This window comes from Aulonocara stuartgranti, assembly GCF_965226115.1.
Source record: "Aulonocara stuartgranti genome assembly, chromosome: 15".
NCBI lineage: Eukaryota > Metazoa > Chordata > Actinopteri > Cichliformes > Cichlidae > Aulonocara > Aulonocara stuartgranti.
Window position 1 is genome coordinate 19,287,868 of NC_138951.1, and position 25,367 is coordinate 19,313,234.

At 39.3% G+C, this 25,367-nt stretch overlaps 2 protein-coding genes and 1 long non-coding RNA gene across 5 annotated transcripts in view; 1 reads left to right on the top strand and 2 right to left on the bottom strand.

Annotated features, from left to right (window-relative positions):
* The window catches only part of LOC309688873 (exostosin-1), a 368,281-nt gene that overhangs the window by 278,756 nt on the left and 64,158 nt on the right, over nucleotides 1–25,367 (top strand). The gene's annotated exons all lie outside the window — the stretch shown is intronic.
* gnpat (glyceronephosphate O-acyltransferase) overlaps nucleotides 1–25,367 on the bottom strand; it is a 302,570-nt gene that overhangs the window by 149,980 nt on the left and 127,223 nt on the right. The window lies entirely within an intron of this gene.
* On the bottom strand, nucleotides 16,224–18,987 carry LOC309689313. Its single transcript, XR_014271331.1, has 4 exons — nucleotides 18,910–18,987; nucleotides 18,422–18,544; nucleotides 17,412–17,504; nucleotides 16,224–17,281 (listed from the first exon to the last, which is right to left on the bottom strand). It is a non-coding gene; the product is annotated as an uncharacterized lncRNA (long non-coding RNA).

Genomic DNA, 25,367 nt, shown 5'->3' on the forward strand with positions numbered 1-25,367 from the left:
TACGAAAGTGACCCAGATCGGATTTGAAAATATCGGATTTGTGCCGTTCACACTGTCATACCATGATCGGATATGGGTCGCATAGGGTCAAAAAAATCGGATTTCGCCTTAGAGTGTACACCTATCAAGATCACAACACATTCCCACCTTAAACAAACTACCCTGAAGTCAACATGGGCTGAGAACATTTCCTCCAAGGGCTCTTTGTGTGGTTGTTTTGGTCCACACCTGAGTGCAATTATGGTGTTCACATTTGCACAAATGAACCAACAGTGCAACCAAAACAACAGCCAAAACACCCTAAATCTGTAGTCTCTGTTATGGCTACCAGAGGCTAAGCTACTGAGACTGTAAAAATAAGTCTGACTGTGTTACAAGCCATTGCTTTCCTCCTGTCATAATTAGTATGGCTCCTAGAGAAGGCTTTGTACTCCGCAGAAATGATTAATGCTTTCACAGAAAACCAGGAGACAGACAGATGACCTCTGACTAGCCCTAGTCCATACATCACCAAGCAACTGGCTGGATGATTAACATGCTGTGACAGGTTTTTGGCAACACCTTGATTTTGGTGTCCTCAAAAACCAGCTGTCCACTGCTGTTGAGGTATGGACATCTCCAGAGCAGTCCTGCAATTCTGTGAGAGACAAAAGAAAGACAGAGTTGATGAAAAATACAGTAACATGCTGTGTGGGCCACCTCTTATCAAAGTCATCATCGGTATCCCTGCATGAAATTTCATATTAGTGTGTGTTTGTGCGTTTAACCGTGCGTTCGCATTAGCTACCTTTGTAGTGTTGAATAATTCAACAGCAGGAAGAAGACGCTGCATCTCTGATTTCCTGCCCAATGTTGTTTAATGCCTGTCGCTATCTCTGGAACCACGGAGGACTAGGAGAGAGGAGGGGGAGTTGGAGGAGATGGAGGATGACTTTGACTCGCCTGTTCTCCATTTTCACCGCTCCTCTTTTCTGGAACGACAGAGATAGAGAGGGACTTAGAGCCGGAGTGGGTGAGAGTTAAGTGGCATGTATTCACAATTATTGATTTCTAGCTGCCCGCACTGAGGATAACCTCACAAGTTCATTTTCTTTCATGTGTGAGTGTGAATAGTGTGTGTTTGCGGTCATCAGTGAATCTCCCCATGTGTAGAATGGAGCCTGCCATGTGGAATAAAGCTCGAGGTTTGTGGTTTAAACCACATGATACAGTTCACCTGATGGATAATAAGAAAAGAAAACTGGAGAAGGAGTTGGTAACGCTTTGTCTTTCACAGAAATATTTTCTATCAATTTTCCTCCTCTGCTAGAATAGTTTCTACTGGTGCTTATTCTTATACACTTCTTATATACACCGCTACATGTGTAGGAGCCCTGTCTCAGGTGTACAAGAATAAACTTTTCATTTATTCAGTCACTGGATCTAACTGTGAAGCTACTTTTATTTTTTTTAAGGTCTATGTAACATGGATATTCTGCTGCAATCAGTTCTGATGTCTTAAACAAAACAAGAAATAAAAATACATTATCCATGACTCTGAATAGGTTTATAATAATCTTCAGAGATACTAATATTTTATAGACCAACACATCACCAGATAGTCAAGAGTAATTTAATTACATTTCTAAATAGAAAATAAAAGCATATAATATAAAAAATAATAGTGAGTGACAGCCCTACAGTACACCAAATGATCCAACTGGGTAATAATTATATTTATTCATTTGGCAGATGATCCAAAGCTTACAAATGAGGCGGAAACAAATGCTCGAATCCATCATGTTTATTTTACTGGCAAAGAGATTTATTTGAGATTTTTGTAATTAAGGATGATTTGTTTTTATCTTTTTGCTTGTGGCATAGAGGTGTATGATTTTGGTCTTTCTCGTGCCTGTGACTCTGTTTGTGCACATACTCGAGAAATTTTGATGTTGTTGAACCAAATATTAAACTTTTATTTAAAAGGTAGATTTCCTTACCAGAAACAGTGTTACATCGTCATTACACTATAATTAAAGGTTTAACAATCCTTCGTGTTTACACTGACCACCTTGCTAGTACCAGGTTGGATAACTTTTTCCTTCACAACTTCATAACTTCATGGCAGCAATTCATCAAGGTGCTGGAAACCTCCCCCTGAGATTTTGATCCATCCACATTCACAAGATACACTTGCTGCAGGTTTGTCAGCTGCACATCTGTCATTCAAATCTTTGAGAAAATAACCCCACGCACTATTATAACAACAGCACCTTGAGCCGTTGACACAAGGCAGGGTGGAGCCATGCATTCGTGTTTACTTGTTTTTTAACCCTACCACCTAAAAGTTGTGACAGAATTCAAGGCCCATCACACCAGACAACATTTTTCTAGGCTTCTATTGTCAGATTTTGGTGAGCCTAAGTGAACTGTGAATTGTGGTCTGAGTTTCCTGTTCATAACCAACAAGAGTGGCACCCAGTGTGGTCTTTTGCTGCTGTAGTCCATCAAGTCCATTCACCCAGAGACCTGCCACTCCGTGGATTTTTTTTTCTCTTTTATAGGCCATTCTCTGTAAAATGTGGCAATTGTGTGGAAAAATCCCAGTAGATCAGCAGTTTCTGAAATACTCAGACCAGCCTGTCTGGGATAAACCATGCAATGTTCGAAGTGATGATGATGATGCTCAGCTTGAACTTCAACAGTTCAGCTTGACCATGTGTATTTATCCCAAAAAGGACTGGATTGCTGCCACGTAATTGGCTGATATATGTATTCATGTTTGAGACCAGTTGAATATTTGTACCAAATACAAGTAACAAAAATACCCAGTATTATTCATCTGTATATGCTAAAAAAGGAATATCAAGACATATAACCCTACCCCTCCTTCCCGTCTAATAATTGATAGCAATATTCAACTTACTTTCGGTGGCCCATATACAGTCAGTGAATGTAGATGTGTAGTCGGTCATATGGCCCATGTGTTGTAAACCAATAATAAAACATCATCTTTATCTAAAGACTTCTTATTCTTTCTTTATGCGCTTTTAAGTGGATACACATGCAATTGATGCTTTAACTGCATGTAACATGACTTTTGTATAAATAAAAGGGAAATATTGTAAATTATCGACATGTCCTTTTTAATAACAAAACCTCATTACACTTGAGGAACACATTACAAGTGAAAACCTTAAGGTTAAGAAGTTAAAATTCCCCTTTTCTGCTTTTCCCCCCTTATTATTATTTTAATCTATAAATGGCTATTCAAGCTCAAGGCTGTCTGTTCATACAAACCACTTACTGTCAACAAATGTCACAAAAATGCTGGAAGTATTACAGCACTTTAGAAACTTAAAATACAGCAGAACAAAAGATACATTTTTTTGAAGAACTACACAGACATTTTGATTTAATGTGACATTTTAAAGAGACGAAAAGAAAAAAAAAACACTGCTCATGAAACAGAAAATACAGAATGAGATGATGGGTTTGGTGTTTTACCACGCTCACTTTGGCACACACACACCTATCTTCATACTGCCCCACTGAATGCTGTAGGGGAACAGGGAGGGTGTTAATGGTGTCTCACAGCGCACACACATCCACACACCACTTCAGCGTATGTGCTACTCTCAGAGAGGCATTACTCATAAGAAGCCAGAGGAAGAAAGGAAGGAAAGGAGAAAGGAACAAAAACAATATAAAAACATGTTCAAGTGCATACCTTATTAAACTGGCAACAAGCAATATTGACAAATAAACCAAGACAGAAGGGCGTCTACAACAAGGGTGTAAATGTCAGTGAAGTGGGTCCCTGGTTCAACATCCAATTGGACTGATTATTTGCTGGATTTCCTTATCTCCTTATCACATTTCACAATTAAAATTTAAAGGTCAAATAGCAATATTACAAGCTACTTCAGTTATGTAGTACCAGCAATTTTATCATTTTCTTAAACATGGAGATGTTTGCTAATGTGCCCATTTTCTGAAGCAGTTTGTTCCATCCAGCTAATGCTCTGAAAATTACGGATTTACTGAAAGAAAGAGTCTTTGGGCAAAGAATTACTATAAAATTGCCATTGCTTTTCTCCATCCTTCTGACAACACACATGGCCTCAAACAACACCTGCTGATAACACACAGAGTAACAGTCTACCTCTGTGATTTGGAAATGTCAGACTATCACCTACTGCTCTGTGCTTGGAAAACAACTAAATAAAGATGCACTGTTTGCAGCTTTTTATTTCTTTGCTTTGAAGTGATTTTTTTTGTTTGTGCCGTTGTGTGAGCTAGAGGACTCTGAAAGGTCACAGTTGATTGGTTAACAGCAGAAAGCTTTTACCTGTTTTGTGCAGGAATGCTTGCCCAACAACAACATCCCTTGTTCAATCCACTTGAATGAGACTGGATACCACTAAATTCCTTTTAGATGTACTCAAGGCCAAATAGTCTCTTGTTACTGTGGCACACTGTCGGCTGCTGTGGTGAATTAAAATAAAAACTATCAAAGTGAAGCCAATGAAAATAGCGAGAAGTAAAAAAGAGAGTTGGCTGTGAGCAACAGTTGTTGGATGAAGGCTGTTGTAAAACTTTACAATCAATAGTAAATATGTACTCAAAATAAGTACAAGTACATCTGTAAAAATGATAACATTTTTTTTAAATACCTTAATGAGAAATTCATTATTGTACCTTCACTCTTGCATACTTTAGATATTCAGCTTTTTATTTGTGTATAATTGCAGTAGTTAAACTTTTTTCTTTGTGAACCACAAAACTTTAAGTCTGTTACATTCCAAAGCCTAAAGGAGTGATCGGAGAACTGTTTCTGTTTTTAATTGTGGTAATATTTATGTGATTTGTGTGATCAGCTCAGCTTAGAGATCAGCATTTCCATTAATTAGAGTCATATATAAAATACAAACAAAAGCCACACACCCTATGAAGAATAAATCCAACATGCACTTGTGGTACTTTTCTTAGTAAGAAATGGTATAATCTAGCATATTGCTTTTAAAAGGTACCAGGCTTGTAATGCTGTAAGTTAGTAGTGCATGAGTTAGTCTTTAACATAGTGTGTCAGTCCTTTTTCACTTCTACTCTTTCACATGAAGCCCTGGACCTTTTTAGTTTAGACTGCTCAAAAGATAATGACTTTTTAAATTTGGACTAATTTACAAGGCTATGATTTGGAAACTCACTGCTCTTTCACACCAATGGAAATCATAAAGCAGCAGCAAGACCCTAGCACAGAACAAAGCAGGCATCACTGACAATAGACATATCACTGGTTAGGTAAGGCCTCTCTCTAAACCCCCCTGGCTAGAGGGAAAAATGTGTATTGCATGACCAGGTGGGAAGGGGTTGCTGGAAATTGCGAGGAGTCAAACACCACTATCAAACTCTCCTGGCAGACTAGTAGCAATAAAAGTCATGTGTGCAAAAATGAGCTGAGATTGACAGCTTTGGACATGCTAATCTACACTTAAATAGCACATATAGGCTATATGTGATAATGCTTTTGAATGTGTAGAGATGTATCAGGTGATTTATGTTGGCATTGCTCTGTGGCTAAACTGGCCTGTCTGAACTGATACTAAGTACCATTTAAAACTTTCTTATACAGAATGAGAATGCCATTATGGCTTATGGTGAGGCAGGCTTTTCTCAGTTACATTTATTTGGTCTTATCCGAGTTAGACTTTAAATTTAGGGCAAAGAGAATATTGGTGCCAGACTGATACTCGGCATTGGCAGGTGCCTCAGGTGAGGTAATACATTTAGCATCTAACTTGCAATAATGACAAAAGTGTTTAAGATTTGATTCTTCAAACTGTATAGATACATTTCCTCTGTATGTGTACATTGTAGCTCTGCCTGCGTATATGTGTGTGGCATCATGTATTAGTAAGTGAGCATTAATATTCTGTGCCAGGCTAGTCTGCAACTTTAAGCTTTAATACCAGCCCAGAGACCCGTGTTTCAACTCAGTGAGAGAAGGGAACAGTGATGTTTACGTACACACTTACACACTTACACACATACACACAGTGATAAATATGGAAATTTCTCTCTGTCTCAAAGACACAGCAATGAACATGCAAATGGTTCTCCATCAAACACGCACACTTGAAGCTAAGGTGTTTCTGTGATGCTGTGCCATCTGTCTTCTGGTATTTTAATGGAACTTGACGGGAATAGACCGCTATACTAACAGTATTTTCCCCTTAAAGTAGTCGTGTTTTAACAAACTTTGATGCACCCCGTCTGGGACTCTTCTGCTCCCCGACCTGTGACTTAGCTGCCCTTCCAGAGATCTCCGGAGCTTCTGTTGTTTGGATGTGAAGGTTAAAAGCAGTCCTTGTGAATAATACACACATTTTGAACCTGTGGGCCCGAAATGGTGCACATACGTTTGTTTTCGTTAGTTTTCAACCTGAGTTTGTTTGTTTGAGTTGTTAGGTAAAGTTTGAATTCCCCTTATCCTCTCTCTTTGCTACTACACTTCTGTGCTTCTTTTGCTATTTGTGGCCTATTTATCATAATGTGAGGTTGTTCTCCTCTGCTGTAAGGAAATTACACTGATTAGGAAGGAAGAAAACAACAGGCAGAACCATGTAAACTTTTGTATAGAGAAGGAAATCAAAATGGTAAATTTTAATGTACAGGGTGGGCCATTTATATAGATACAATGTAATGAAATGGGAATGGTTGGTGATATTAAAGTCCTGTTTGGGGCACATTAGTATATGTGAGGGGGCAAACTCCTCAAGATGGGTGGTGACCATGGTGGCCATTTAGAAGTCGGTCATCTTGGATACAACTTTTGTTTTTTCAATAGGAAGAGGGCCATGTGACACATCAAACTTATTGGTAATGTCACAAGAAAAACAATGGTGTGCTTGGTTTCAATGTAACTTTATTCTTTCATGAGTTATTTACAAGTTTCTGACCACTTATAAAATGTGTTCAATGTGCTGCCCATTGTGTTGGATTGTCAATGCAACCCTCTTCTCCCACTCTTCACACACTGATAGCAACACCGCAGGAGAAATGCCAGCACAGGCGTCCAGTATCTGTAGTTTCAGGTGCTGCACATCTCGTATCTTCACACCATAGACAATTGCCTTCAGATGACCCCAAAGATAAAAGTCTAAGGGGGTCAGATCGGGAGACCTTGAGGGCCATTCAACTGGCCCACGGCGACCAATCCACTTTCCAGGAAACTGTTCATCTAGGAATGCTCGGACCTGGCACCATCCTGCTGGAAAAACTCAGGGAACGTGCCAGCTTCAGTGCACAAAGAGGGAAACACATCATCATGTAGCAATTTCAAATATCCAGTGGCCTTGAAGTTTCCATTGATGAAGAATGGACCCACTATCGTTGTACCCCATATACCACACCAAACCATCACTTTTGTTGTTCCAACAGTCTTGGAGGGATCCATCCAATGTGGGTTAGTGTCAGACCAATAGCAGTGATATTGTTTGTTAACTTCACCATTCACATAAAAGTTTGCCTCATCACTGAACAAAATCTTCTGCGTGAACTGAGGGTCCTGTTCCAATTTTTGTTTTGCCCATTCTGCAAATTCTGTGTGCCGATCTGGATCATCCTCGTTGAGATGCTGCAGTAGCTGGAGTTTGTAAGGGTGCCATTTGTGAGTAGCTAATATCCGCCGAAGGGATGTTCGACTAACGCCACTCTCCAGTGACATGCGGTGAGTGCTACGCTGTGGGCTCTTGCTGAATGAAGCTAGGACAGCCACTGATGTTTCTTCATTAGTGACAGTTTTCTTGCGTCCACATTTTGGCAAATCCAACACTGAACCAGTTTCACAAAACTTAGCAAGCAGTTTGCTAACTGTTGCATGGGGGATGGGTGGTCTCGTAGGGTGTCTTGCATTGAAATCGGCTGCAATGACCCGGTTACTGTGTTCACCAGATATCAACACAATTTCGATCCGCTCCTCACGTGTTAACCTCTTCGACATGTCAATGGCTGTGAACAAAGTGAAACTTGTAAATAACTCATGAAAGAATAAAGTTACGTTGAAACCAAGCACACCATTGTTTTTCTTGTGACATTACCAATAAGTTTGATGTGTCACATGGCCCTCTTCCTATTGAAAAAACAAAAGTTGTATCCAAGATGGCCGACTTCTAAATGGCCACCATGGTCACCACCCATCTTGAGGAGTTTGCCCCCTCACGTATACTAATGTGCCCCAAACAGGACTTTAATATCACCGACCATTCCCATTTTATTACGGTGTATCCATATAAATGGCCCACCCTGTAGAACAATTTTAAAGTGCTACTAGAACCAGTATGCTTTTTCTTATTAGCACTTGAACATTGGAAAACTGCAATTAGACTTCTTAAATCAGGCACATTTGCTTGGTCTGACGGATGATTCAGGAAAAAAGGTTTTACATCCATTGATCCATCCACTTTCTTAATTATTAAAAGTCTATGAAACTGCCACTATAATACCATGTTTATTATACAGGTAAGTAGGCACTGATATCATGCATTTCCTCTTCTCTTTCCCCTCACCCTAGCCTGGTTCTCAAGTTGTTAAAAGAGGGTTCTTCCTTGATGGAATCAAATACTTGCTTATGGGAGATTGTGTCATTCTTCAGGTTTTCACTAATATTGTAGGGTCTTTATTTCACAATAAAGTACCATTAAGTCAAGGTTATAAACTGTAAAAGTACAACTACTGCTATGCTTCAAACATACAAACTTGTAGATTATTTGTTGTCATCTAAACTCCTGTGATGCTCTCAGCTGTGCTCATAAAAGTGATGGAATAGTTGTGTGAGGGCTGAAAAAGATTATAAATCCTATATCCTCACCAAAAAACCTTGTTTTTTGAAAAATTTTGTTTTTAGCCTGTTTTGGGGGTGCAAATTCAAATCAATTCAGTTTTATTGAAGGAAATGCTATTTGCATCATGGGAATCCCCCAGCAGCTTACACCTATTGCAGCATAACTGAGGGAGGATTCAGGGTCACCTGATCCAGTCCTAACTATATCCTGTCACCTTGTACATTATTGGATCTTGTTCATAACAAATTAGCTACACCCCATTTTTGCTGATGTATTACTGAATCTGATTCATTCGAAATCAACAGGTACAAGCCTGCCAACAGCAGTACCTCGTTCTACTTTGTAATAAGCAAAAAGCAGAAAAAAATTAAGTTGGAAAAGAAGCATGCACTAAAAATTATAATAATAATTGGATACATTGAAACTAGAATGTTCAAGGAGGAAAACACAGATTTTAGTGGCCGATGTCCCCTGAGACAAACTGTGGCTCAGGTGGGAAAGAAAAGGTCTGAGTTATTAAGTTATTTTGAAAATAAAAGAAAGCAGGTGGATGGTGAATAACCTTTGGCTCTTTAAGTATAAAATAGTATGCATGGGTTAAGCACAGATTTATTCTTTTATAAAAAGAAAGATCCATTGTGAGAGGCCCTGCTGAAAAGGTCTTTCCAGTATCACCATTATAGGGTGTCAAATGCTGCTGTTTTATTACATTAGGTTTTAGATGCCAAAATACTATTTGGTTATGTTTAAGAAAAGCATATGAGTTGGGTTACCTCTGCACATTAAAGACTGACACTCACCTGGTGTGTTTAAATGTGATGCCAGTAGCCTTTTATAATCATCTATATGTGAGCTGGAGCTGAAACGCTGGCATCCGTGCCATTAACCCAGCCTGTTATGGCACCAATGCCAAATGACACCTTGTGTTTGTCTGGGAGATTCCACCAGTGTCTGACAGAAGGACTGTGTTTCACGCTTGCTTGACTCTCTTACTAATCATTTCTGACTGTCTAAATATCTGTCTAGCAGTTTGCTTAAAGCTTACTGAATCCTTTAATCCTCTGCAGCACATGCTTAACCAAAATCTAAGTCTACTTTGCTTTCATCAAAATATGCTCACTTGTAAGAATCCTCCACTTTTTTCTGTCTCTGTGAAAACAAACTAAAAAGCTTTAAATTAGCAGTGAGTTCTTCCCTCAGCTCCTTTCCATCGATTCTTTGCAGCACTGGCCATTAAAGCATGAAAACATTTTCCATAAGGCCTCTGAATTATTTGATTTGTTGAATGCAAATTTGAGACAATGCACTGCTTTTAAATGCACAAGCATGCCTCTGCACTAATGTGAGAACACACATTAGCCAGAACACAGCTGCTGATTCTCTCAGATACACACACACACACACGTACACACATTCCCTGCCACACTCTCTAATGATGGACTAAATAGCTTGTTAATGCTTTGATGAGTTTTTAAACAGCTTCCAAAGGACTCTGGCTGTTGTAGGAGTTAACTTTATCCAGTTCTTAGAGCTCTTAGAGTTGTTAAGAGGTGTCGCTTGAATTGTTTTGATATTTATTTTTGCGTCTTCGATAAGCAGTCACATGGAAACAGCTACAGTGCAATATACCAAACTATATGGGACTGTTACACAGGCTCATTTTACATTTTTAAAAAGTCAGGGAAACTCATAGTAAACTATTTATACATGTATTCTTAAACATCTTTCTGGTAGTCTTTCTGGGTTGTCTTTGATTTTTTTGTACCCTTTGGAACAGTATTTTAATGTCAATTTCGGAAGCTGGCTTACAAAGGAAAAATGAAGCAAATTGCAGTAGCTGACAAATTAAAATACATAAATACATTTAAAAATTGGTTAAGAGTAAATGAAAGACCAAATTTGTGTAAAAAAACAAAGTATTGGTGTTACTGTTGTGGAATACACTAACTCTAATAATCCAGTATAGACGCAAGAGTACAATGAGTGTTTACAATCAGGAGGAGGAACATTTCCCTGAAGTTCCTCAGTCTCACTATGAGCTTTGATTTAGTCTTGTACATGAACTTTTCAGGGTTCTGTTGAATTCTGAAATTGAAATTCTGTTGATAAGTTGATAAAGACAAACGGGCGTTATCAGGGCTGGACTGGGACAAAAAAATCAGCCCGGGCATTTTGACTAGAGACCGGCCCACCAGGTATTATAGGAAAATCCATAAAGCCTTTAAATGAAAACAAACGCTGTTGTGACAGTGATGTACACTGTCTTGTTGGTATTAATGTATCAATTGAATAAACTTAAACCTACAGCATCCTATTCCTCCCTATTCTAGTTTTCTAAACAGTATTTAGCAGAAATATTAAACAACCTAACTGCCAACTCGTAGCAAAAAAAGAAAATAAAAAAAAATAAGGAACCACCCCCCACCCTCCGCCTTAATTGACATAATTAACTTTAATTTAATGTATGTGTAAAACAAATGCACAGAAATCAATTGTTTTTCTACAATAATTAAATAAATTCAACATCTTTCATCAACAGAACTGCAGACTGCACGGATGGTACCTTCCCAAAGGGAAAAAGTACTATAACTTACTAGGTTGTATATTAGACTTAATATTTACTACATACACTAATGGGCTTTCACACATTTTAGATCAGATAAAAACTTTAGTTGTAAGATTCAGATAATAATTTATTAAAAACTAGACATTTGAAATGAGAATAAGAAAGAAAAGTAAGACTTTGTGCCCTCCTTTCCCTGTTAATGCCCTACCTGGCCCCTATCCATCCAGCCCAAAGTCGATCATGACCAATTAGCCAATCCACCACCTTTCTTTGTTTATACCGTTACAAAAACCCCAAACAAACAAACAACAAAACATCAGCCCATAAAAACAAAAAATCACCATGGCCAGTCCAGCTATGGGTGTTATAACTTTTCATAAAAGTTATAATTGATGACTATAACTATAAATAATGACTTTTTCGGTTGCCAAGCATTTCCTGTCAAAAGCAAAAATAAATAAATACATAATTTCATAAATAATTTTTTATTGCAATCTTTACATTAAATGGAGTTTAATTAAACCGTTAATTGAATATTTGTTGTATTCTCACTATTATATTTTAGCAATAAGTAGTAAATGCATGTTTTTGTGGTTAATAGACTTTCCAAAATTAAGGCAGAACCTTCAGTTATCAGGCTCCCTCTCCTCTGGAACCCAATTTGGGTTCAGGAGACAAACACTTTTAATTTTAGTCCTAGTAAATCTTAAAGTTAGAGCCAGATCAGGTGATCCTGGATCATCCTTTAGTCAGGCTACTGGGGGGACTTTTCATGATGGATTGAGCACTTCTCCTCCTCCACTCGCTGCTTATCACTTCATTGAGATTTGTCTACTCTTTCTGTGTTTTATTCATTGCTGTTTATGATCTCTTTGCTCTCAGTTTTTGTCTTCTCTTTCCCTTACTTCAATTAATTGCAGCAGATTGCTGACTCTTCCTTAGCCTAGTCCTGCTGGAGGTCTCTTTCTTTAAAAATGGGAGCAAGTGTTATCACCACGAGGAGCTGTTAATAGGGAATCCCTGGTCCAAGTTAACATTTAGTTTTTATTTTATTTTTATGTTTTATCTTTATTCTACAGTGTGATGCAATTGAAATTTGAGAGAAAATTCATTTTCTCACAGCAAGACCTTCTTAGTCTGAGTGCTGCTGCTAATGTCAGCCAATGTTTACCCACTTCTTTAATACTTTGTAATGAAGCAGAACAGATGACTGTGTGTGTATATGTATGTATATATCCATCCATTCGCTTCCGCTTATCCTTTTCAGGGTCGCGGGGGGCGCTGGAGCCTATCCCAGCTGTCATAGGGCGAAAGGCAGGGTACACCCTGGACAGGTCGCCAGTCTGTCGCAGGGCTAACACATAGGGACAGACAACCATTCATACTCACATTCACTCGCACATTCACACCTAGTGGCAATTTGGATTATCCAATTAACCTATCCCCACAAGCTGCATGTCTTTGGACGGTGGGAGGAAGCCGGAGTACCCGGAGGGAACCCACGCAAACACGGGGAGAACATGCAAACTCCACACAGAAAGACCCCGGTGGGATTGAACTCAGGACCATCTTGCTGTGCGGCAACAGTGCTAACCACCATGCCACCGTGCTGCCCTCTATGTATGTGTGTATATATATAACACCCAGCACGCCCCTGCGGGCGGTTTATCCTTCAAGCTCGGGTCCTCTACCAGAGGCCTGGGAGCTTGAGGGTCCTGCGCAGTATCTTAGCTGTTCCCAGGACTGCGCTCTTCTGGACAGAGATCTCCGATGTTGTTCCCGGGATCTGCTGGAGCCACTCGCCTAGCTTGGGAGTCACCGCACCTAGTGCTCCGATTACCACGGGGACCACCGTTACCTTCACCCTCCACATCCTCTCGAGCTCTTCTCTGAGCCCTTGGTATTTCTCCAGCTTCTCGTGTTCCTTCTTCCTGATATTGCTGTCATTCGGGACCGCTACATCGATCACTACAGCCGCCTTCTTCTGTTTGTCTACCACCACTATGTCCGGTTGGTTAGCCACCACCATTTTGTCCGTCTGTATCTGGAAGTCCCACAGGATCTTAGCTCGGTCATTCTCCACCACCCTTGGGGGCATCTCCCATTTTGACCTCGGGACTTCCAGGTTATACTCGGCACAGATGTTCCTGTACACTATGCCGGCCACTTGGTTATGCCGTTCCATGTATGCCTTGCCTGCTAGCATCTTGCACCCTGCTGTTATGTGCTGGATTGTCTCTGGGGCATCTTTACACAGCCTGCACCTGGGGTCTTGCCTGGTGTGATAGACCCCAGTCTCTATGGATCTTGTGCTCAGAGCTTGTTCTTGTGCTGCCATGATTAGTGCCTCTGTGCTGTCTTTCAGTCCAGCTTTGTCCAGCCACTGGTAGGATTTCTGGATATCAGCCACCTCCTCTATCTGCCGGTGGTACATACCGTGCAGGGGCCTGTCCTTCCATGATGGTTCCTCGTCTCCCTCCTCATTCTTGGGTTTCTGCTGCCTGAGGTATTCACTGAGCACTCGGTCAGTTGGGGCCATCTTCCCAATGTATTCTTGGATGTTCCTTGTCTCATCCTGGACTGTGGTGCTGACACTCACCAGTCCCCGGCCCCCTTCCTTCCGCTTAGCGTACAGCCTAAGGGTGCTGGACTTGGGGTGAAACCCTCCATGCATGGTAAGGAGCTTATACTGTATATATATATATATATATATATATATATAAACACACACACACACACACACACTGTATATGTGTATATATATATATATATATATATATATATATATATATATATATTAGGGGTGCAACGATACACAAAATTCACGGTTCGGTTTGATACTTTGGTGTCACGGTTCAATATTTTTTCGATACAAAATAAAATGTTCATGCCTTTTTAATTTGTCATTTATTAAAATTATAAATATATTTTATATTTTAACTCAAAAGTACAGTTTTTAAATTTAACCCTAACCCTTGTGCGTGTTTTTTATTTTGACAGCGAATGCGCACCTGTGGACCACTTATGTGCACCCCTGGTTATTTAGCTCGTCATATTGCAGCCACAGAAATTAAAAAAGCAGCAGGATATATATAAAGTGCATAAAGTGCAGCTTTATGGTCCATGAAACCATAAAGCTGCACTTTCTTTTTGCCTTATAGTCTGATTTGTCATAACTTTTCCGTTTTGTGGTAAGCTTTTCTTTGGCTGTCACTTCTTCACCCTGACCTGTCTTATTTGGCTCAGCAGAACTAAAATATATATCTGTCTGTGAAGGTTCTCAGTCATCCAGGTCATCGTAGTCAAATATATATCCTGCTGCTTTTACACACGCACTCACATAAGCTCAGCGATTCTCTGCGCGATCAACCTCTCACATGTTTAAGCTTGCTGCGGGAGATTTCACTTTCACACTTCACATATTTGCATAGTAAGCTAACGATTGATAAGACGATGTCAGAGGAATTGGTGCACATATTATCATCACTCACCAATCAGTGCTGTCGCTCTCTATACACAGTTCGCACGATTGCAAAGTGAAAGCAAAAAAACAAGCGCAAATTCAAACGCGATTTCAATATGTCACATATTGACAGTGGCTCACCGATGCCAATGACATAATTACCCAGCTACATTTCCGAAAGAATGCAAAAGCATCCATCCATCCATCCATCCATCCATCCATTCGCTTCCGCTTATCCTTTTCAGGGTCGCGGGGGGCGCTGGAGCCTATCCCAGCTGTCATAGGGCGAAAGGCGGGGTACACCCTGGACAGGTCGCCAGTCTGTCGCAGGGCTAACACATAGGGACAGACAACCATTCACACTCACATTCACTCGCACATTCACACCTAGTGGCAATTTGGATTGTCCAATTAACCTATCCCCACAAGCTGCATGTCTTTGGATGGTGGGAGGAAGCCGGAGTACCCGGAGGGAACCCACGCAAACACGGGGAGAACATGCAAACTCCACACAGAAAGACCCCGGCCTGATGGTGGAATTGAACTCAGGACCTTCTTGCTGTGCGGGAACAGTGCTAACCACCGTGCCATCGTGCAAAAGCATTGACATATATTTTTCCTTCCTACAATAGCCGGACGGGCAGGGCAGAGAGAGGTTTTGGTAGCCAACTGGAAAAATCGCTAGCGTCCTAGCCCCAGGACGTCGGGCTAGCGATTTTGCGAGCCCTGTATCTGATTGAGGAATCACTCATCTTTGGAAAAGAGAGTTTATTACAGAGAAATGGCTCTTTCCAAAATAAAAGCTATACTATCCGCTTCTTCTGGGCTATATTCTCACAGCATATTAAACATATCAGGTCCCCATAAGGAGAATCCTGTGCTAACGGCTGTCTAAATGACTCGGGTAAAGTTAGTAGCATGCTTCCTTTTGTCTGCTCCCACTTGTCTTTGCACTAGGATGATGTCGGCGTAAATGTGCAGTCATATTCGTTGTGTTCCCACTAGTGCTTTCAGGTTAACCTCGTTAAAATGACCTTAACGCCACAACACGGCAAATCTCCGTTAACGAGCTACACTCTAAGAAATAAAATGTTGTATTTACTCCACCCAGTTATGTCAACCGGTTCCACACAACTGGGTTAGTGAAATATAAAATGTATGATACATTTAATTTGAACAAGAAATTTTAAGTACATCTGATAAGATTTGGATAATTAAATGCAAATCAAAAGAATCATGTTGTATTAGCTGAATATCATAATGTTGATATAACTAACCTTGTTGATTTAAATTGAGAAGACTAAATAAAACCTACTCAACCAAAACAAGCTGTACTTACTTTGAGAAATAACATGTTGTATTTACTCCACCCAGTTATGTCAACCGGTTCCACACAACTGGGTTAGTGAAATATAAAATGTATGATATATTTAATTTGAACAACAAATTTTAAGTAAATCTGATAAATCTACTCACCCAAAACACGCTCTACTGAAACTATAGGATTAAATCACTTTAACAGAATTGCAACTTAGTCTATTTAAGTTTGTAAATTAAATAAATCGAACACAAGTTTATTCAGTTAACCTAACTTTAATAACACTTTGTGTAAAACTTGTTGAAGCACACTTTGAGCAATTCAAATGCTTCTAGATCTTTTCCCCCAAACAATCTTTACATATATTCAAGTGCATTTTAGGTGCAGGAAGACAAGATACAGAATGTCATGTTAAACTGAAATGATTAAAACTGGAAAGTGTTGTGATTCCAACATTTTTAACATTAACATGACTTAATTTAAACTTGATTGGGCTACAATGAAAAGCCCACAATACAGCCCTGCAAACAGCAGGTAGAAATTACTTTTGTGTCATTTTTGTCCATATTTAGAAAAATAACCTTTGCTTCAAAACTTAAACTGAAGTCCAAAGTTAGGAGCAGTCTTTTTCAGTGTAGTTGGATGTTGGTAAAGGTTCAAGAACAAAGAACGCAGAAAAGTGAAAGGCCTTGCAGAAGTTCTTGTGGCAATTCAAACTGAACAGTTTATGAAGTGCAAGGAGAAGGGTTCGAGAACCTTAAAGTTCAGTGTCCTCTATAGTTCACTGCAGGCTGTTTCACTCAAGCAGTTTGTTTTTCAGAACCTGCACCTTCATGGATAGGTTGTTCCCATCCAACTCCATCAGCACCTTCTGAAGAAATTCAAATGTGTATTTCAGGTGCTTTGGGTAGCTCAGATTTAGACTATAGATTAGTCCAAGCAGGAGGGCACAACCCTTTGCCACATCACTAAGAGCTTGCAGCACAGTGCATCCTTCTATGATGACACCAATGTCCTCAGGTGTATCTGCAGAGTTTGCTCTCATGTCTGACAACATAGACTCCCAAAGTCAGCTGCTCTGTTTCTCTGCTTGCACCAAGATCCACATCCTTTAAATAAAAATTAAAAAAAGATAAGTTAATTGCGTACATATACATATGGACAAGTAAGTCCACCTTCCATTTCCAATCCCAAATTTAAAAAAGGAAAATAACTGATCGTTTTCCTTTTTTAACTTACCAAGAATTCCTTGAACAGGTCATCTGGCTTTTCATTTAAGTAGACACAGACAGCTTTCAGAATGCATTCCTGTCAAACATCAACGCTGGGATTCTGGTGGAGATAAGAACTCAATATGAGAGAAGTTTCCTATTTTGGTTCCTTTCAACCTCTTTACAAAACAAAGTCAAAAATATTAACACATAGCAGATATGTGATTAAGCAATGTTTCATAACTCACATCAGTGATGTGCAGTGAGGTTCATGATTGGTAAGGCACTGACTCCTCTGTGTCAGATTAACAAATATATGAACCCAAAAATCGAAGCTTTTCAATTTTGACATTACGTGAAAGCTTTCATTTTTGCTTTAATCAATTCTAGATTGTTCAACAATATATTTAATAATTGTGCCCCTAAAAATATTAAAATTAAATAGAAGATTAGAACTGGGCAATATGGACTTAAAATCCTATCATGACATTTTGTGGATAACAATAAGTCTGTGAAGGTTCACAGTCATCCCCAGGTCATCGTAGTCTAAGGAGCTTGGAAAGAAAAGTGAAGCTTCTTCAGTGAAGATTTCTGACACTAAACCAGAAATCAACATGGAGTCGAATTCTTTCAAACAATGTAGCAACTTAATTGATGCACATTTCTAAAATACACTACACATTCATTTCATTCTTCAAACTACAGGATCGCTGGCGCTCCCAGTGGTCATTACTGATGTCAGGGAGCAGGTGCGGTAGATGTTGGGAGTAATTTTAAAACTGTCGGTCTTAGTAGGCAAGTCTCATCTTAACAAGAATCGCAAAAGATTTTGGAAAATTACACCGAAGCAGGTTCAACAATATTTGTTAAATGTTTTCATACTTCTAACATGTGAGAGAGGTATACAAGCTAGAGTGTTAAAAAATTTGCCAGGCATCATTTGTTTAAAAAAAATGCAAAAGTATTCCCGAAAGTGTCAGATGTGTATCAGTTAGTATACATTAATCAAATTTGTCATCCTTAAATTGTTGAACTTACCAAATAATCCTCAGATGGCGATGGATTCTATCCAGGATGCTAAGCATATGCAAGTCTCAGTTGAAAATGGCGGATGATCAAACTTCCACACTGCACATGTGCAAACTGAGAAGTACGGAGAGCCTATTAGGACAATCCTCTTTAAATTAAAGTGCTCTTCATTTTAAATGAACTTTTTACATTGGATTTAATTTACTGCATTTTGTTGTATTGAAATATTATGTTGTTAATTAAATTCAAAACAACATACTTGTGTTTAAAGTTAAAAATCAATTGGTGGCATTAGTTTTAACATGAAGCATTTACATAATGCTACCAACATCAGTGTGTCATTTCTTAGAGTGTACCCCTGATAGCCCCGTGCATGGGGCTAGACAGCCAACACGTTAACGAGCTAACTGCGCTAACACACTAGCTCCCATCCATGTAATTGAGCATTGCGTGGCACATCCAATATACTGTTTTACTTTAGTCCATGACGCGCTTACCTTCAGGGTCATACGTCACATGAAAACCAAAATAATTCCAAACGCCAGATCTGAATGAGGGTGGGGGAGGTTCAATTTGCCATGTTGCAAGGAGAGCTTAACTTCTGTCTGGCTAGCTTGCCCTGCACTCTTCATTCTGACTATGCTGTCTGTGTGGAGCGCTCAGTGGATCTGCGCTCGACAGTGCAGCCTAGGCGGAGTAGTCGAACGCAGATTCACTGAGCGCTCAACACAGACAGCATCGTCAGAAGGAAAGTTGATAAAATAAATTACAAATGTTGTATTGTTCGATACATATGCGTACCGAACCGAAAGCACTGTATCGAACGGTTCAATATCGATACGAATATCGTTGCACCCCTAATATATATATATATTAGGGGTGCAACGATGCTGTCTGTGTTGAGCGCTCAGTGAATCTGCGTTCGACTACTCCGCCTAGGCTGCACTGTCAAGCGCAGATCCACTGAGCGCTCAACACAGACAGCATCGTCAGAAGGAAGAGCGCAGGGCACCTCCCCCACCCTCATTCAGATGTGGTGTTTGGAATTATTTTGGTTTTCATGTGGCGTATGACCCTGAAGGTAAGCGAGTCATGGACTAAAGTAAAACAGTATGTTGGATGTGCCACACAATGCTCAATTACATGGGTGGGAACTAGTGTGTTAGCGCAGTTAGCTCGTTAACGTGTTGGCCGTCTAGCCCCATGCACGGGGCGATCGGCGGTAGCTCGTTAACGGAGATTTGCCTTGTTGTGGCGTTAAGATCATTTCAACGAGATTAACCTGAAAGCACAGCACAACGAATATGACTGCACATTTACGCCGACATCATCCTAGTGCAAAGACAAAAACAACAAGCATGCTACAAACTTTAGCCGAGTCATTTAGACAGCTGTTAGCACATGATTCTCCTTATGCTGCTGAGAATATAGCCCAGAAGAAGCGGATAGTATAGCTTTTATTTTGGAAAGAGACATTTCTCTGTAATAAACTCTCTTTTCCAAAGATGAGTGATTCCTCAATCAGATACAGGGCTTGCAATATCGCTAGCGATTTTTCCAGTCGGGCTATTGTAGGAAGAAAAATATATGTCAATGCTTTTGCATTCTTTCGGAAATGTAGCTGGGTAATTATGTCATTGGCATCGGTGAGCCACTGTCAATATGTGACATATTGAAATCGCGTTTGAATTTGCGCTTGTTTTTTTGCTTTCACTTTGCAATCGTGCGAACTGTGTATAGAGAGCGACAGCACTGATCTGTGAGTGATGATAATTTGTGCACCAATTCCTCTGACATCGTCTTATTAATCGTTAGCTTACTATGCAAACATGACAAGTGAAATCTCCCGCAGCAAGCTTAAACATGTGAGAGGTTGATCGCGCAGAGAATCGCTGAGCTTATGTGAGTGAGTGTGTAAAAGCATTTCAGTTCTGCTGAGCCAAATAAGACAGGTCGGGGTGAAGAAGTGACAGCCAAAGAAAAGCTTACCACAAAACGGAGAAGTTATGACAAATCAGACTATAAGGCAAAAAGAAAGTGCAGCTTTATGGTTTCATGGACAAAAGAATTTCTGTGGCTGCAATATGACGAGCTATATAACCAGGGCTGCACATAAGTGGTCCGCAGGTGCGCATTCGCTGTCAAAATAAAAAACACGTACAAGGGTTAGGGTTAAATTTAAAAACTGTACTTTTGAGTTAAAATATATATTTATAATTTTAATAAATGACAAATTAAGAAGGCATGAACATTTTTTTTGTATCGAAAAAATATCGAATCGTGACACCAAAGTATCGAACCGAACCGAACCGTGAATTTTGTGTATCGTTGCACCCCTAATATATATATATATATATACTGCATTTAAAGACCCTGGCACCTGAGTAGTTGTTCTAAGGAAGACATTTTCCACTGTGTGGTTCAAGTTATTCAATTCATTCTCTCCTAAATTACACAAGTGAGCAACATTTTAGCCTTGTTTGCTCTTCTGTGAACAAAGGCTGTTCATTTTCTCCTCCACGATGTTCTTGGTTGTGTCTCTCTGCTTCATAATTTATGAGTCCACACAGCAAAGGATAAGCCACACATACTGAACAATTACACCTAGAGGGATGTCTGTATGAGAGAGAGTAGTAGTAGTAATTACTGGTAAAGGCATTTGCAGTTTACATATCACATCACATTTGTCATAATAAATGTTGTGAGCTTGGACTGTCTAGTTAAATACAGGCTTTTCTGCAACACGTGTAAAGCTTTTCTTTTTTCCAGTTTAAAAACATGCAGGTCAGTACATTTGTTGACACTTTTCTCTATTGACAGTGAAACCAATGGCAGTAACATGCAATGCATAGCGTGTTTGCGGAATATGATAATATCAAACCAGACAAGTCAACTGATAATCATCTCATTGAAGATTCACATCATTACACTGATTCTTGTCAATTTCAGGTTAAATTATTGTCTGCTGTCATGGATTCAGTTCTAATTTCTGGAGAATTAGATAAACCCATTACTTTTGTTGTTGATCCATCAGTCTGTATCTGTGTCTACCCTTTTATCCTCAAGCCGTGTTGGGAACCTTTTGAAAAATTTTCTGAATCAGACAGTAAACAACAGACAGAGCTGTCAATTACCAACAATATTTTTGTCTGTCTTTCTGTGAGGAGAGCTCTCCAGCTGTATTGTATTTTCTGTGAAATATTTTGTTTTTTGGATTCTGGCTTGTCTTCAGATATAAAAGGGCACATTTTTCACTCTGTAAACCGTATTGATCCATCACTCCTGAAACTATTTAGTGTCTTCTACTGAGAAAACCCTTTTACTTTATAGTGAACAACACTCTTTCTTTTGTTTTTCAGCCAGAATGTTCTGAGTGATTCTATGTGGCACGTATTGATTCTTAATTCTCTTTTACTGGGTATCATCCAACTCTGACTTTGTCTTGTCTGTCTTTATGTGACTTTCCTGTCCACAAGGAGAAAGAAAATCACACAAAACCTATTTAGTATTTGAAAATTACAAGAAAAGTGGAGGGAAGGCTGATTATACACCAGAAACTGGTTGAATAAAGATAACATAAAAGACGTGAAGGAGATATTCTTGATTGCTTTTAATAATGACTGCTATATTTTAGATATCATAACAAATCATCCTCATTTGCATGTGCAACATAGTATCTTACAGTTACAGCTGCACCTCTTGCACTGCTTCACATAGGTATTTGAAAAATATTGTGACATGTATTGTAGTCGCATAACCGGTCCTTCTCATACACTCAGTGCAGATCTTTGAAAATGAACAGTGTTACCTGCACAAGAAAAAAATAATTGTTTACATTATAAATGTACATAAGAGGAGCATGGAGCTTACACACGCTGTCATTCACTTACGGAAACTAGCAGTAAGGAAAAGGTAGAGCTCTATGTGCACACACAGGTGTAAGGTGAGACACCCTGCAGCCCCTTAATGCAAACACTGCGGCAGGTGGCTCAGGAGGTGTGATGACAGTTTAATCAGTTGAGAAATTGTGTTTTGAGAGGATCAGCCAGTCAGTGAGAGTGACGACAGTCTAATATCTAATAAAGACACTTCATAATCTGCACTTTCTGTGCATCCAGAGCACATTTTCTCAGTTTTCTGTTTGGTTAAAATGCACGACTGCCTCCAAAACTTTACTAGAAGACGAACCATTTTAAACAAGGTTATGAATTCAAATCGCAAAACATTTAGCTAGTCATTTTACAGCATCGGTGGCAAGGTGGTTGTCACTGTTGGCTCACAGCACGAGGGTCCAGAGTTTAATTCCATCAGTGAGTTTCCACATGTTTGTGTGGGTTCTCTCCGGCTTCCTCCCACAGTCCAAAGACGTGCCTCTTGCCCTAAGACAGCTGGGATAGGCTGTATCTCCAACTCTGGGGCTTTTATGCCAAAAGACCTCAAAAATCCTCCAATGTCCAAAATTAGGGTTCAGCTTGCATCTCAGGACAAAACAGCTTCACCTCACCAAAACAAGCCAGGTTCCCCGGACATTTCATTACCGAATTGGCCTCTGGGAAAGGCAGGCGATGATGACATCATAAAAAACAAACCAGGCTTTATTGAAAAGAGTTTACAAAAAAGTCATGTTTGGCAATGAAAGCGTGAATCAGAGGAGCTGTGTGGTGGAGCGAGATTTAATTTTAGCCAAATAATATGTCTTGTTATTCTCAAATTCCCATCTTTAGATGTGACAAGCTGACTTTGTCTTTGTTCATTTCCCTCAGCGGCAGTCAACATGACCTTGTCTTTGGGTGACAAACTGGACGTCTGACATCTTATTATGCTTGCTTCCTCTGTCACACAAATACAAACACATATACGCACACACTGCAACACACAAAAAGTGCAGTGACAGTAAGTGATATGCCAGACGCTTTCTCATCATGAAGACTTATCATACACCCACATTATGGAGGCAGACATTCCAGGCAGGTGGACATGCACATGCACACACACACCTGTCTAGTGTTGAGGTTGTGTGGACAGTTGATCCCCAGACAGATTAGACTCCAAACTGAAATCTCCTCAGGCCAGCCCTCAAATCATGCACATACACACGCACACACACACACACACACACACACACACACACACACACTGACACATACGCTGTCAGAGCTTTAAAGTCAAAGGCTTTCGACTGACAAAAGTGACTTGCCAGGAAAAAAAAAAGTTGAGTAAAGTCTGAAGTCCAACTATTAGAGTTTATAGAAAACTTTTTTTTAAAGACAAATCATTTTTGATCACTGATGCGTTATCTCTAGATAACCACATTTTGGACGTTAGGCATTACTTATGCTTTTTTTTTAAATTTACAAAAAGTAATGTAGTAATTCTTGTAAATATTAGCATCATAAGTATAATAAATGTTTCTTTTTAATGTTGCACAATCTTGCATTACTGTTCCTGAATTCAGTATTTTATTAGAACATATATAATACTTCATATATGGTCGATTACTTTTATTATCTGCATAGTAGATGCACCTTTTTATGTTTGCTACAGTCTTTTTATCTCACTTTCCAGTGGGAGATGGGACAAAAACTAAATAACACTATACATGGGACATGTGTTACTACTGTCTCTACTCTACACCACAGAATAGTGTCAGAGTTCACAACAACAGCTATGTCAAAGCACTTTCTAGTAAAATAAAGACCCTACAATAGTAAAATAATATTAGAAAGAGAACTCCAAAAATCCTCTGTGAGCAGGTACGTGGAGACTGTGGGGAGGAAGAAATCCCATTTTACAGAAAAGACCTAAATCAAAATCAGGTGGAGTAATGTTTCACAACACAGATCAGGTAAAAATTGTCCTGTTCGAACTATTTAACAATAATGCAAATAAAACTAGACTCCAAACGTTAATCGTGTTGAGGTTACAAATGTACTAAAACCTGAGTCTAATTATCTCTATATGAACCTTTTTCCTATGTCATCATTTTATATTAAATATTTCTGTTGTACCAGTATTATCAGCAACACACTTTTCTTAAGACTACAGAATTATGGCAAGAAAAAAGTCTCCCGCCAACGTTATGTTTAATGATTATTCATACCACCATTACTACAGTACATTCATAATACATGTTTTTCTATGACTTCAGGTTCTCAGCCAAGTCCATTATTACTGCTGAATTTTCAGGTTTCTATGTAGGAGCAATGTACAAGGACAAGCGATTGATGGTTATGATTTGATTTTTTTTCTTATTTTTTACAATTTTCTGCAGTCACACTAGCTTCAAGCTGAAATCAGCTAACCTTTGAGTGAAATCTAACTCACTCTACCCTAAGGGGACGCTAACCTGCACTAAAAGAATTTCATTAGAAAAATATTAGCACTGGCCTTCAAACGTTTTCATTGATCTCACTTGACGGACAAGATAAACTATGCTTTCAGATCAATAGTTCTCTCCAACACAGCTGACTGAAGCCTTCACTGAAAGCAACCCAGCATGGACGATTCTCTGTTCTCATATCTTGATCAGATGAAATGTGTTCAGGGCCACTATGTTTGATTTTATAACAGCTGCGGAGTGCTATTTCCAGCACATTTTATTATTTATCCACCATCCTCCATATCGTTTGATCTGAAGGAGGTACCACCCTGACTTCTACATAGACACATTTTAGGAAAGTCCTTGAAAAAAGGCTGCGGTAGTCATTTAAAAGTAAGCTGCTTTTGATTGTTCTGTGAAATTGAGGTTTGGACACTAAGGAGGAAGTGACAAAGTGCGAGCATAGATTCAGCCTGACAATCATTTTTCACTTTGGCCTTTGTTTGTTTCCACTCTATAGATCAGAAAAATGCACTGAAATGTCTTGAACAATGCACAACTTTTAGACATTTGATTATCTTTATTTATCTCTCTTTTCCTCATCTGATAATTGATTCTGAGAATATATTTAAAATA